The 13,614-nt window shown below is 43.5% G+C and overlaps 1 protein-coding gene across 24 annotated transcripts in view; it reads left to right on the plus strand.

The window, feature by feature from the left end:
• Positions 1-13,614, plus strand: part of TIAM2 (TIAM Rac1 associated GEF 2) — a 243,521-nt gene that overhangs the window by 84,371 nt on the left and 145,536 nt on the right. For 17 of the 24 annotated variants that reach the window (XM_086318453.1, XM_086318455.1, XM_086318459.1 and 14 more), the window contains one exon: positions 6,638-6,731. The exons of 4 other annotated variants lie outside the window; for them this stretch is intronic. The gene's annotated coding sequence lies outside the window, so the exon portion shown is untranslated. Of the gene's footprint in view, positions 1-6,631; positions 6,732-13,614 lie in introns of those variants that run through there. 3 more of the 24 variants (XM_086318472.1, XM_086318471.1, XM_086318473.1) reach the window with 1 other exon arrangement.

Consider the following 13,614-nt stretch of genomic DNA (forward strand, 5'->3'; position numbering starts at 1 on the left):
GTCTTCTCATGAGCCACCCCGTGGGCTTCCGTAGCATCTGCCCCTCTGGACCATGATCGTCTCCACACTGAGTGGTGGCTGGTGGCCTGTTTGTTCACAGGCTGGTGAGACTGTCTGTAGGCTTTCTATCACCATCGTACTCCCGACACTTAGCGTGGTACCTCGAACACAAGTGCTGTTCATCAGATACTTCCTGAATTGAATTAACTTAATAAAGGTCTTGCACATAGGCATTCAAGGTATAATGTACCAACTTTTGCATCCTTGGGTTTTGTCCCTGGAAACATGAACTTTGTGGGAATCCCGGGGAACACTTATTCTAACCAGGGACCAGATTGGCTGACAGGGTCACCACCCTGGGGAATACAGTGACCCCAGAGGGATATGCCTTGTCCTTCTTCTAGCTGCTTTTTGGTTTTGTTTGTTTGTTTTTGGTGTTTCACATGAGCTGTTTTATAAATAACAAGGGACTTGCGGTGACTTGGTGCATGGTAAGCGCTGTGCTCCGTGGGTGCAGAAGTCTGCCATTTGAGGAAGACTGACTGAAACTTCCCATTTTCATTGTAATCAGCCATCCCTTTGTCAGGAGGGTGGATTCTCTTGGGCGGCGGTACCTGCTGCTTTTGTTAAGGGCGGCATTCGACTGCATGGGTTCTCTGTGTGGGAATAGTGTGTTCGTGTCAGTGTGAGAAACTGGTGACAACTGTCACTTAGTGAAGGTCTCCAGCACACCCCTCCTCCCGCCTTGGAGTGGGAGTCACACAGGGGTTTTGTTCATTATGGCTCTGAAGTCTCTGTGGGCCCAAGAGACACAGGTCAGAAATAATTCCCCTGTGATGGAGATGCTGCTGGGCTCGGCCAGGGTCACACGAGGAGTTCACGGAGACAGGATTCCCTTCACTCCAGGACCCTTTCTGCCTCTTGGGAAACCTCCCATGGGCTGTATTGTTTTAGCACAAACGCCAGGCGGAGACTGATTCGATAAGCTGCCTCGCTGATAGATAGCAAGGCCAAAGGAAACCCGGAAACTTGCAGACGTGAGTGTAGTCAGAGAGATGGTGGTTACAAAGCGGATTTAATTTGAAGAAGTCATGAGTTTTGGAGAGTTTTTCAGCGGGGGACTTCTCTAGGGGTCTAGTGATTAAGAATCCACCTACCAGTGCAGGGGCCACAGGTTTGATCAGTAGCCTGGGAAGATCCCACGTGCTGCGGAGCCCATGCACTGCAACTGTTGAGCCCACACTCCACAACACGAGAAGCTGCCACATGAGAAGCCCACACACCGCAATGAGAGAGTAGCCCCCGATCGCTGCAACTAGAGAGAGAGCTCGTGCAGCAACAAAGACCCAACACAGCCAAACGTAAATGAATAAAATTATATATATAATAAATATTAATATGCATGCACGCATGCTAAGTCACTTCAGTTGTGTCCGACTCTGTGCTACCCCATAGATGGCAGCCCACCAGGCTCCTCTGTCCATGGGATTCTCCAGGCAAGAATCCTGGAGTGGGTTGCCATTTCCTTCTCCAAATATAAATATATAAAGGAAATTTCTCAGCAAGAAATGCACTCTTCTTACCAAGGTGGGCAGCAGGCAGCCTATTCCCAGGGCATGGTGAAGTAGTCATCTCTTTCTTCCCCAGCACTTTCTCCTTGCCCTGGTTGGCCCAGCAGTGAAAGTTTTATAAACACTGGGCACTGTGCACTTAGGCCAGGGCTTGACCACAGACTTCTCGATTGATGAATGCTGTAGCCATTCTTTAGATGTGGGCCCCTCCCTTTTTTTTTTTTTTTTTTTTAACTGATACAGCTGAAGGTTCAACTACATTCAGCTTCTAGGGAAGGCATGAGGCCAGCTTTTCATCATAAAATTCAAGAGAGAAAAGTGTAAGCCATATTCATTTAAATTAAAATGATGTCATGGTGGCAAGCAGGCAGCTCAGGGACTCTAGGATAGCAGGATTTCATGCTGAAAGAGCGTGAGTGGATCTGCTGATGGACAGTTCTGTCCACACAGGCTGCCTACGTTTGGTCATCGGTAATTAGCATACTGTGTGTAACTAATAATATAGAATCACTAGAGTTTTATGGTAGGTGTGATCTACCCAGCAGTGCCTAGAATCGCACAGACTACACACAGCACCTCTCAGACCTTTCTGGAGTTGCAGGAGATTGTGATACCTGTCCCATTGTTGACTCATCTGAAAACATGACACTCACGGGCAGCTGAATCCAGTCTACGCTGTTGAGAGCTTATCCACTTATCGAAGGTAGTTGAGGTCCACCCAGCTAAATCAAAGTGAACTGTTCGTGTGGCCCTGGAATTCGTACAGAAAGGGAAAAAGGTCAGGCGGGGACCCTGGGATCGAAGGAAGAGTGCTTTGGTGACGGCTGGTTTGTCACTGTGGCAAAACCAGTGTCGTCCGTTCTGGGACCAGAACTGAGGCAGTTGTTTGGGGATCTGAGCTCTCGTCCAAGTTCCTTCCCACGCTCTGAGTGACAGGTCTGATTTATCCTTTCCAGGCCTCTCTTTCTTGCATCTGCAAAGTGAACAGAGTTTAAACTGATGTACCCTGAACGTAAGCATCCTATAATCCTGCCTTAAATCATTTCAATCCAAAATGATTAGTAATTATATTAGTCAGGCTATTCAGAGAAACAGAACCAACAGGCTTCATTTGCTGTGTGTGTGTGTGTTTAGTTGCTCAGTCTTGTCCGATTCTTTGCGACCCCGTGGACTGTAGCCCACCAGGGATTTTTCAGGCAAGAATACTGAAGCAGGTTGCCATTTCCTGCTCTGGGGGATCTTCTGACACAGGGATTGAATCTGTGTCTCTTCAGGAGTGAAAAATCTGATCAAGAGATTTGAAGTTCTGTACTTCTGTTCCTCAGTCTGTCCGGATGTTACCAGATCACAGACCCTGCGCTTAGGGTTTTGACTCTGGGAGAAGGGCTGCTTTATTTGGAGCACTTTAATCTCTCTGGTTGTCTTACTGTGACTGGTGCAGGCCTGTAGGATTTGGTTTCAGCGTGTCCTTCTGTAAGTGATGAATACTGTTACTACTGTGACAATGTTAACGATTCTCATGCTGACACCACCAGTGGATGTTAGAATTCACAGTGTGATTTTCGAGCCTGCTGCTGCTCTGATGAAGCACCCATCTCTCTCTCTCTCTCTCTCTCTCATATATACATATATGTATCAGTTCAGTTCATTCGCTCAGTCATGTCCAACTCTTTGAAACCCCATAGACTGTAGCATGCCAGGCTTCCTGTCCATCACCAACTCCTGGAGCTTGCTCAAACTCATGTCCATAGAGTTGGTGATGCCATCCAACCATCTCATCCTCTTTCGTCCCCTTCTCCTCCTGCCCTCAATCTTTCCCAGCATCAGAGTCTTTTCCAATGGGTCAGTTCTTCGCATCAGGTGGCCAAAGTATTGGAGTTTCAGCTTCAGCATCAGTCCTTCCAATGAACCCCAGGACTGATCTCCTTTAGGATGGACTGGTTGGATCTCCTTGCAGTCCAAGGGACTCTCAAGGATCTTCTCCAACACCGCAGTTCAAAAGGATCAATTCTTCTGTGCTCAGCTTTCTTTATAGTCCAACTCTCACATCCATAAGTATACACACACACACACACACACACACACACATATACACACACCTTTATGTCAATTTTAAGGAACTGTTTCACCCGATTGGGAGAGTTGGCAAGTCTGAAATCCACAGGGCAGGCCAACTGTCTGGAATTTTAGGCAAAAATTGATGTTGCAGCCATGGGTCCAAAGTTCAGCATGACAGGAGCCCGGAAACCCAGGCTGGGTTTCCATGTTGCAGTTTGGAGGCAAAATTCCTTCTTCAGGAAACCCCTGTCTTTGCTTTAACACATTCAACTGATTGGCTGAGGCCCTCCCACCTTATGGAAGATAATCTGTTTTACTCAAAGTCTGTTGATTTCCGTGTTGATTCCACCTAAAAAATGACCTTTACAGCAACATCTAGACTGATATTTGAACAGACATCTGGGTACCATAGCCTAGTTGAGCTGACCCATACTGTTAACTATTACAGAAGTCAAGCTGTAAACTTTTTATTTGTAATCTAAGTCATGGCTATGAACTAGAAAAAAACACTAGTCTGAAATTAAATCATGTTGTCTTGGTATAATGTGTCAGTTCTTGCATTGAACCATTCGTTGGGTGTTATTAAGCACCCATGTGTAAGGCACTGTGCTTTAGAGCAGGAAAACAAAGACAAGCCCTTTACTTTCAAAGCAGTCAGCATCTACTCCAAAGGACAGACAGACGAAAAAAGAGATGATTGCAATGTGGTTGTCTATACTAGAGCAGTGAGGTGAGGTAGGGGGTGGTCTTGGCGGGAGAAAGGTGGATCAGGGAAGGCTCCGTGGAAGAGGAGACACTTAAGCTCGATCTTGAGGGGTAATTCCGAGTTCTCCAGGGAGACATTCCCAGCAGGACACAATGTATGCAAAGGTGTAGGCAATAAAAGGCTATCACACTCATGAAATGGCCAAGTATTCAGAATGTTTGGAGACTTCTGTCACATAGTAGGTGCTTGAGACTCAGTATCTGTTGTTATCATCGAAAAAAATTAAGGTGTGGCAGGTGTTATATTTTATAGTTTCCTGGTTAGGAAATAACCATCACTATCAGGCCATCAGTAAGGTATGATAATTCTCGGCCTTTAAAAATTGTCAGTATAGTGTATTTAGATGGAGTCTATCAAAACTTGTTTAATTTTCCATTCTACCTAAAAATATTTTCTTGTCCATACTGGATTAATTACAAAGAGAATTAGAAGTTTATGTCTCTTTAGGATTTATCTTATAAGGTAGGGACTCTAGACCAAGTCTATTATTTAGGTTTCTAAGATTTTTCTCTGAACCAGTGATGTCACCTTGAGCGAATCAGTCTACTTCTTCAAGCTTTAAATTCTCCTCTTTAGAGAAGGGAGTTGGGCTGGTTTTTAAAGGTCCACCATAGGCTATTCTATGATCTCTAAAAGGAAATTGTTATCTCCACTGTGCCTGGTTATACAGGCGTATTTCTGCAGCATAAATCGTTGATAACCACACCTTTCTCAATAGTTACTGGTTGCAATGCAAGTCTCACCACTTTGAGTATTACACATTTTTCAACTACTTTATTAAGTATTTTCTCTGTGTGTATGTAGAATAACCCTGCAAAGTAGATATCATTTCCATTTTATGGTTGAAGAAAACAGAGGCTCAGACAACTTTAATAATGTCACTCAGGTGGTCATGGGGAAGTTAGGGGTTGAACTCTGACCCTTTGGCACCAAAGTCTGCATTCTTTATCAAGGATTGTGAACTGTGAGCCGTGGTATACGGTTATTACTATAAGAGAGTGTCTTGTGTATATAGCAGGGGTGAAATGATGTTTTGTAAAAAGACAAGTCTCCACCTAAAACTTACAATGTTGTAAATCAACTATAGGTCATTAAAAAAAAAAGTCTCATTCTCTGAAAGCCATCTGTGCAACATTTTAAATGGTGAAAGAAAAGAGGTACTTTTTGGTATGTTGACCAACAGGGCCATGAGTTCTAATGTCACTGTGCAGCATTTCAACCATAGGAAGAAAATACTATTTCCATTATAGGAGAAGAGCCAGAAGCCACCTGCTGAATAAGTAACAAAACTCTGATCCTTTGACTCCATGCCCTTGCATGCAGCTTCTGCCCACAGTCCATGATAATTCCTCTAGACAACTGCTTCTTCTTGGGGTCTTGGCTACTCCCTCTGTCTGGGGGATCATTTCACTAACTTTGAAACAGCATTCAGGTCTCAACTTAGTTGCCGTCTTGAAAGGCCATTTCTTGGTCTTCCAGTTTACATTAGACACTTGTCCCTCACAAGCTCGTCATCCTGTTTTATGTCTCTGTTACTCTAGGATATTTTTCCTTGTTTATTTACCTGTTTGTTTGACTGATTCCTCCCATCTGAGTAAAGCTCAGTGAGAGCAGAGACTTTTGCTCTTCTTTACTGCTCTAGCCTCAGCATGTGGAGTAGCGGCCTGTCCTGTCTGTTTAACCATCCATCCAACCATCTCCCCTCACTTCTCTTCCTCCCTCCTTCCTTCCCCACTTTTCCCCTCCCTCCATATATCTGTCTATAAAATGGTTTGGCTTTATATTTATAGGATGAAGCAGTATAGCTGCTTCTCCAATTAGAATGTGGGAAGACCCTCACATTTCCTTTATAGTTAACCACTTAATAGCTGGGGCTTCCCTGGTGGCTCAGTAGTAAAGAATCAAGAATCTGCCTGAAATGCAGGAGACATGGGTTCGATCCCTGGTTTGGGAAGATTCCCTGGAGGAGGGAATAGCAACCCACTCTAGTATTGCTTGGAGAATCTCATGGACAGAAAAGCCTGGCGGGCTACAGGTCATAGGGTCACCAAGAGTTGGATACAACTGAAGCAACGGAGCACACACACACTTAATACTTGTGTTTTTCTCAGATGCTCCCTTTTTGTATTAAGTCCAAGATAGGCAGAATGCTGAGAAATTGAGCTTTAGTTATAAAACTCTGATTTTTGAAAACTTGTTTCTCACCACCTATTTTTTTGTTTTGCTTTGTTTGTCTTGCCAGGGTTCTGTGCCTGAATTACAAAGACAGCTCTTCAGCCAGCTCATTCCAGATGAATGAATGATTACGTGAAGTGTGGTCTACACTTCCTCTGGGGGTAAGTTCAAGGCCCTTGTACATCTCGAGAGCGATAAGATCTGGTGGTGTTTATGTGCCTGTTTCCCGTGTCGCTCTATTAACTGCTCTTTGTGTGCAGACCTGAGCAGGGAAAGCTGGTGTGGATTCCTTTAGTGGCTGGTGGCCAAGGTTTCTGCAGGCAGCGGGCACCAAATCTGAGTGGCTTTTTACAAATGCCCCTTAATTTGATGTGCTGGCTGATCCTGTCTCTGTGGAAAAGCATATGTCCATCTTTGCTGAGAGTTTAGGTAGAGAAGCTGAAGTCAGGAAAGTTTGAACTCCAAACCAACTAGGACCTCCTGCTCAAGAACAGATTGTGCATGCTGAGTAGCCTCGGTCGTGTCCGACTCTTTGCAATACTATAGGCTGTAGCCCACCAGACTCCTCTGTCCATGGGATTCTCCAGGCAAGAATACTGAGTGGGTTGCCATGATTTTCTAACTGAGGGATCAAATCCGTGTCTCTTACCTCTCCTACACTGGCAGGCGGGTTCTTACCACTAGGACCACCTGGGAAGCCCTGAGAGCAGACTAGAGAGTATCATTTCTCATGGCAGTTGTAAGATCGGGACAGCTCAGGGGACTTGGGCAATGGGAAGCCACCGAGGAGAGGTCAGGTCTCACCCCAGGTGTTGAGGCTGTTTTCGTTCTGACTGGTGCATCTTACTAGTTGGTGTATTGGTTGTTGCAGGGTAAATGTTACAGCGGGAAATCTGAGCAGTTCCCAAAGCCCTGTTTGGAATGATTGCAGGTAGTTCCTTGGAAAGGTGTGCAGTGTCTGCAGTTCATGCTTGTTTTGGTAAAACACACACACAGGCAAAGTTCCCCAGGCTGAAGTCTGTCTCATCTCTCCTGGGCCCCTTTGTGCCTTGTGGGTCTCAACTCAGGGTGCTGCCTCCAGAGACTGTCCCCAAGCACCCAATATGTGGTGGCCACTCAGCCACCTGCTAAACTATTACTTTTTTATTTACTTTTATATTTACTGAAATGTTTTTTAAATTGAAGGGGGCTTCCCAGGTGGCTCAGTGGTAAAGAATCCGCCTGCCAAAGCAGGAGATGCGGGTTCGATCTGTGGGTCAGGATGTGTATGAACATACTTAATCACCATCACTCCATGAGAAAAATGTTTTTCTTATTCCCATCTTAAAGAAGAAACTGACCCCAGAAAGGTCAAAGGCAGGATTCAAAAACTCAGGCCATGTCACTCCCCCAAAATCTAAACTTGAGGCTTTTCAAACAGGTGTCTTTCAGTCCTGGCTTTTGAACTTTGTGGAAACATAAGTGAAACACCCCTCCGAGGCTAAGTGGATATTCCTTCTGAATATTCTAATGTAGATGACACAAAGGCTGGTCAATACAAAGGTTACCAGCTGCTATTAAAATGTGTACCTTTAGTGTGTGCTGTATTTGTAAATAAACCCAGAAATGTTAGAAAACTTCCTGCTTGCAGGGATCATAGTGTAAAACATGATAATTGTGCGAAGGAGCATTTCACATTTTTAAAACAGTAAGAAGCAAATTGAATCTTCAAAATCTCCTCCAGAGCACAAATTTCTCACCATGTGACACTAACTGTGCCTCTGGTGTCCTAGGCAAGTTGGTTGTGCAGACGGATGCCCCTCAAGACCTAGGATTTAGCCTTCCCAAGTCAGGGAGTCGGGACTGTTGCTTAAGTGAAATTGTCTTCTTTGTGGTTTATCATTTACATCCAATATTGCAAAGTGGGGGGCTTCTGGCTGGTTCTGGGCTGTGGATAAGCTCTGGTTGGCCTGCAAAATATGTCCCTGACAAGTATTTTCAGGTTATGTAAGTTAGCTGCTGACCTGTAAAAAGTGGAAAAATTTACATGAAAGCAGCATTTTCAGTGTTTCTTGAAAAGGAGTTTCGGCTGGCGCATCCCCAGGCTTCTGCATTCCCAGATGGCAGTGATGAGCTGGCCCTTCGGGATGGGTTGTCATGGGCCAGATGGCCACAGTCCCTGCTGCTGTGCACAGTCTCAAGGCACTGAGTGTCAATTGCCATTTTTCATTGACTTAAGTAGTTTTATTTCTAGTAGAACTAGGAGAAAAGTGAAAAAAGTGCAATCTACTTCTGTATCTGTAATGGAAAAATAGAAGATGTTTCTGGAGAGTTCCTTTTTTTTTGGCCACACCTTGCAACATGTGGGATCTTAGTTCCCCAACCAGAGATCAAACCCGTGCCCTCTGAGTTGGAAGCAAAGTCTTAACCACTGGATGGCCGGGGAAGTTCCTAGAGCTTCTTATTTTAAGGAAAATAGAACAGAGCATTTGTGTGTGTGTGCTGAAGGATACTTGTACACATTTCATTTGCTGACAAATGGTTTCTGTTTCTTAAGAATGTAGCTCCCAGTCCTGCTTCACTCATACATTTCAAACAGCCCTGTTAGGAGACTGATCCCTCCTCTGGACGGTAAAAAATTTCCTTCTGCATTCAGACACCATTCTTTTGCTTCATTTTAGGTCCTTTCTTTCGGCAGCAAATTCTCCCTCACCTTCCTTGAGCTCAGTTCTTGGGCCTCCTGGCTCGGTGGACTGGGAACAGTCCATACATGCGTGGGGACTCGGGAGGTAGGTTCCATCCTGCCTTCGCCCCTGGGGCCCCAACGTTTCCCAGACTTCGTGGCACCAGAGAGGGCCTGTGGCCTCTTTTACTCTGAGCGGGGTGACGCAGACTGAAGCCTTTAGGACTGTCTTCCATGTGCATTTGATTTTTAGCGAAAAACAATCTGGTGTTGTCCATCTGTTCTGTTTTACACGGTGGCTCTGGCTTCATTGTGAAGATGGTCTAAAAGGAGGGGGAGAGCCGGGAAGAACCGTGAACCTGACTGCTGCTGTTTGTAGGGTGACTGGGTAGAAGGGGGGTGTAGAATGTGTGTGCGGATAATGATGGAAAGGCTGAACTTAATTAGTGGAAGTTTTAGGATGACTCATCTGAAGTCCGGGGAAGGAGTTCTCATCTATCAGTTGGTGACTTAACAGTGGAATGTGCTTTCTAATAGAGCTGGGAACTTCCCATCCCTCCGTGTATTTAGGGAGAAGGGAGGGGTCCATCTATCAGGATCCTGGAGACGGTTCTCAAATTGGAAGCGGGACCAGGACCAGGCTTGATAGATGGATGACCCGCAGGGTCTCTTCAAAAACTCAGATTCAATTATTCTGAGTTAAACTGATTAGGAACCTTTCAGCTAAAACAGTTTCACTTTAGTCCACGAAAAGAAAATATTGTGAGTGGAGTGAGAGGCAGAATTTAACACTTTTTAATTACATTGAGTTCTGGGCAGATTACTTGTATTTTCTTAACTTCCAACATAACCCTTCAAAAATGTTGTAAACAGATGTGTCTAGTGATTAGTATTTATAAGACAGGATTTTACAAGCATAGTTCCTATTAATAAATGATTTTTTTCTACTAAAATTTTTTATTTTAATAATACCTTATCTGAAACTCATTTTGTAGTTTTATTTCCATTGGTAGCATGATTTTTAATACACATTTTGTCATTTATATAAAATATTACCTGTTAGTTGGTACAAAGTATTCTATTTAGTTTCAAAACTTAGGATTTGGGGGAATTCCCTGGTTGCCCAATGGTTAGGACTCCATGCTGTCACTGCCGAGGGTCTGGGTTCAATTCCTGGTCAGAGAACTAAGGTCCAGCAAGCTGAGCACTGCAATCAAAAAGAGGAAAAAAAAAAATTAACTCCCAAAATTTAGAATTTTATACATTGTCAATAATTGTTGAACGTCAAAGTGTATTTAATTTGGATATGGGGACTCAGAGAAAAAAGATCCTTTAAAGGAAAGCTTTTTTAAAGAATTTGCTCTAAATCTTAATTTTTATGTCACTTAATATTTGCTCATTCTTAAAGTAACTAACTGCTCATTTGGTTAAATTGTTAGGGCTTAATTGTTATGAAATGTAAGGTACTACTTGGATTTCATAAATATTTACACTGTAAAATCTTTCATTTTCATGATAACTATCTTCATTAATTTTATTTTTTTTGCACATTTGATGCCTTCAAAACACTTAGAAAAAGATTGTATTATGAAATTTAGATGTTCTGTGGTTTTAAAGCAACCACATACCATGTTAGTATTGCATCTTGAATTATTTTAACATTGACTGTAGATTTTGTAGGCACCTCCAGTTTGCTTTTGAAAAACTTGAAAGTTAATTTTGCTCTCTATTTTGTCCTCATTTTGTAAATACTAAGTTTTTCATTGATTTACAGGAACACTGTTGTCTTCTTAATCCACACTTGTGAAGTTGTGGTTTTAAAGCAACACTTTACCATGCTAGCATTGCATTTGGAATTGTCTTAGAGTTGACTGTTGACTTGAAAGCTGCATGACCGTGGGCTGTTCACGCATCTCTGTGAGGCTAAGGCAGCCTGGAATATGCAATGCTACAGGAGAACAGCTGGACAGTTTCAAGTACAATCTCTCTGGAAGATGTGCTTGGTGGGCATTTATAATGTGTGAATGGCTTATTTTAAATGGGTTTTAGAGTCTTCTGACACAAATATGTAGACTGCACTGGATGCCCTTTTTTTAAAAAAGTTTTTATTTTTATTTTATCTGTTTGTTTGTTTATTGGCTGTACTGTGCAGCTGGCAGGATCTTAGTTCCCTGACCTGGGATTGAACCCCGGGCCCTCAGCAGTGAAAGTGTGGAGTCCTACCCTTGGACTGCGGGGGAATTTCCAATGTTCTTTTCTTTGCCTGTTCACCCCCACTGCCATCATCATCATCACTCCATTCACTCACTCACTCATTCACTGACTCAATGGATATTTATTGATTTATTAGGTATTCACCATGTGCCAGGTACTTTTTATAGTACTAGACATAACAGTAGGCACTTCACAAGATCTCTGCTCTGCATTCTCTGGAAGGTCTTTTATTACACAGTCTGCACGTATTATTTTACTTAATCCTGACAACAGCCCAGTGAGGTAGGTAGTAGTATCTCCCTTTCGCAGATTGAGAAGCTGAAAAGTGATGAGTCTCGTGTCACGCCGCAGGGTCTGAGGTCAAGGAAGAGGGACCCTAAGGTCTGGGGCCTGAGCTGCTTTGCTGGCGCCTGGGAGCAGTGGCTGGGTTGCAGAGGAGTTCGTGTGTCAGTTGTGTGGGTCTCCCGTGTCCCACGTGGGAGGGAAACCTTTCAAACTGTGCGAGTTTGGATATGAAGGCCAGGCACGTACACTTTCACTCAGCTCTGGGCTAATTCAGTTGCGTTTGGTTTTAGAAACAAGTTGTTAAGATTTTTGCCTTTTGATGAAATGGGGAGGAAGGCCACCTCAGGTGGATTTTATTTGGATTTATTTGGATTTTAGGGTTTTCACATGAATATTTTGCATGTTTCCTTTTCTTCTGGTGTGGCCTTCATCTAGGACATTTTTGCAAAGGCATCGCTCAATTCCATATCTTTTCAGCCCATGTTATTTGAAATACTGCTTTTCCATCATGACGAAGGAGCAGACTAAAAGCTCTTCTAGCACGTTAGCGTATGGTGGAGGTTTTCCTCATTTGTGTTGTTTCCTCAAAGGTGGATGTTTCTATTTGTGAGAGATTATTCTATCTTTTCGGAGAAGGCAATGGCACCCCACTCCAGTACTCTTGCCTGGAAAATCCCATGGACGGAGGAGCCTGGAAGGCTGCGGTCCATGGGGTCGCTGAGGGTCGGACACAACTGAGCGACTTCACTTTCACTTTTCACTTTCATGCATTGGAGAAGGAAATGGCAACCCACTCCAGTGTTCTTGCCTGGAGAATCCCAGGGATGGCAGAGCCTGGTGGACTGCCGTCTGTGGGGTCGCACAGAGTTGGACACGACTGACGCGACTTAGCAGCAGCAGCATTCTATCTTTTGGGATCCTGTTTGGATAAAAATAATTTATGTTTTTAGTCTTTATTATTACTACTATACATGTGTGTGTGTGTTTACTCATGTGTGCATAGTCATGTCTGACTCTTTGCAACCCTAAGGACTGTAGTGCACCAGGCTCCTCTGTCCATTGAACTTTCCAGTCAAGATTACTGGAGTGGGTTGCCACAAGCCCGCATCTCTCAAGTCTCCTGCATTGGCAGGCAGATTCTTTATCAACTGTATCTCCTGGGAAGGCAGTATGTGTGTGTGTGTGTATATGCTTTTTTTTAACCAGGTGAAGCCCTTAGAATTGACTATAGATTATTAATAAAAAATGATGCTTGATGGGATATTCTTTCTGTATCATTGTGTGTTTGATGTCAGAAGTGAAGAATATGGCAGGAATTGAGTGTCTTGATTTTTAAGTGGAGAGGTTATTTCTGAGAGTTCATATTCCTTTTTTTTTGTTCCTGACTTTCTTTTATTGTTGTTATTATTATTTTAATTTATTGGAAGTATAGACACAATGTTGTGTCAATTTCTGTCACAGAACAAAGTGAATCAGTCATATGTATTCATGTATCCCCTCTCTCCTGGATTGCCCCTGTCCCAGCATACTCCTTTTAAAATCGTATTCTTAATGTCAGTTTTTCTGTAACTACTTATAGATTAACTACTTATATCTTTTTATGTTTTTATTCTAGATAGACATTATTATCCACCCCATTTTATGGTGAGGGAAATGGGATTTCAGTTCAGTTCAGTCGCTCAGTCGTGTTCAACTCTTTGCGACCCCATGGACTGCAGCACGCCAGGCCTCCCTGTCCATCACCAACTTCCGGAGCTTGCTTAGACCTATGTCCATTGAGTCAGTGATGCCATCCAACCATCTCATCCTCTGTTGTCCCATTCTTCTTCTCCTGCCTTCAATCTTTTCTAGCATCAGGGTCTTTAGAAGGCTTCTAAGTCACT

The sequence above is a fragment of the Bos grunniens genome, chromosome 9, assembly GCF_055505025.1.
Source record: "Bos grunniens cultivar Pamir isolate PY7600 chromosome 9, Bosgru_T2T1.0, whole genome shotgun sequence".
Taxonomy (NCBI): domain Eukaryota; kingdom Metazoa; phylum Chordata; class Mammalia; order Artiodactyla; family Bovidae; genus Bos; species Bos grunniens.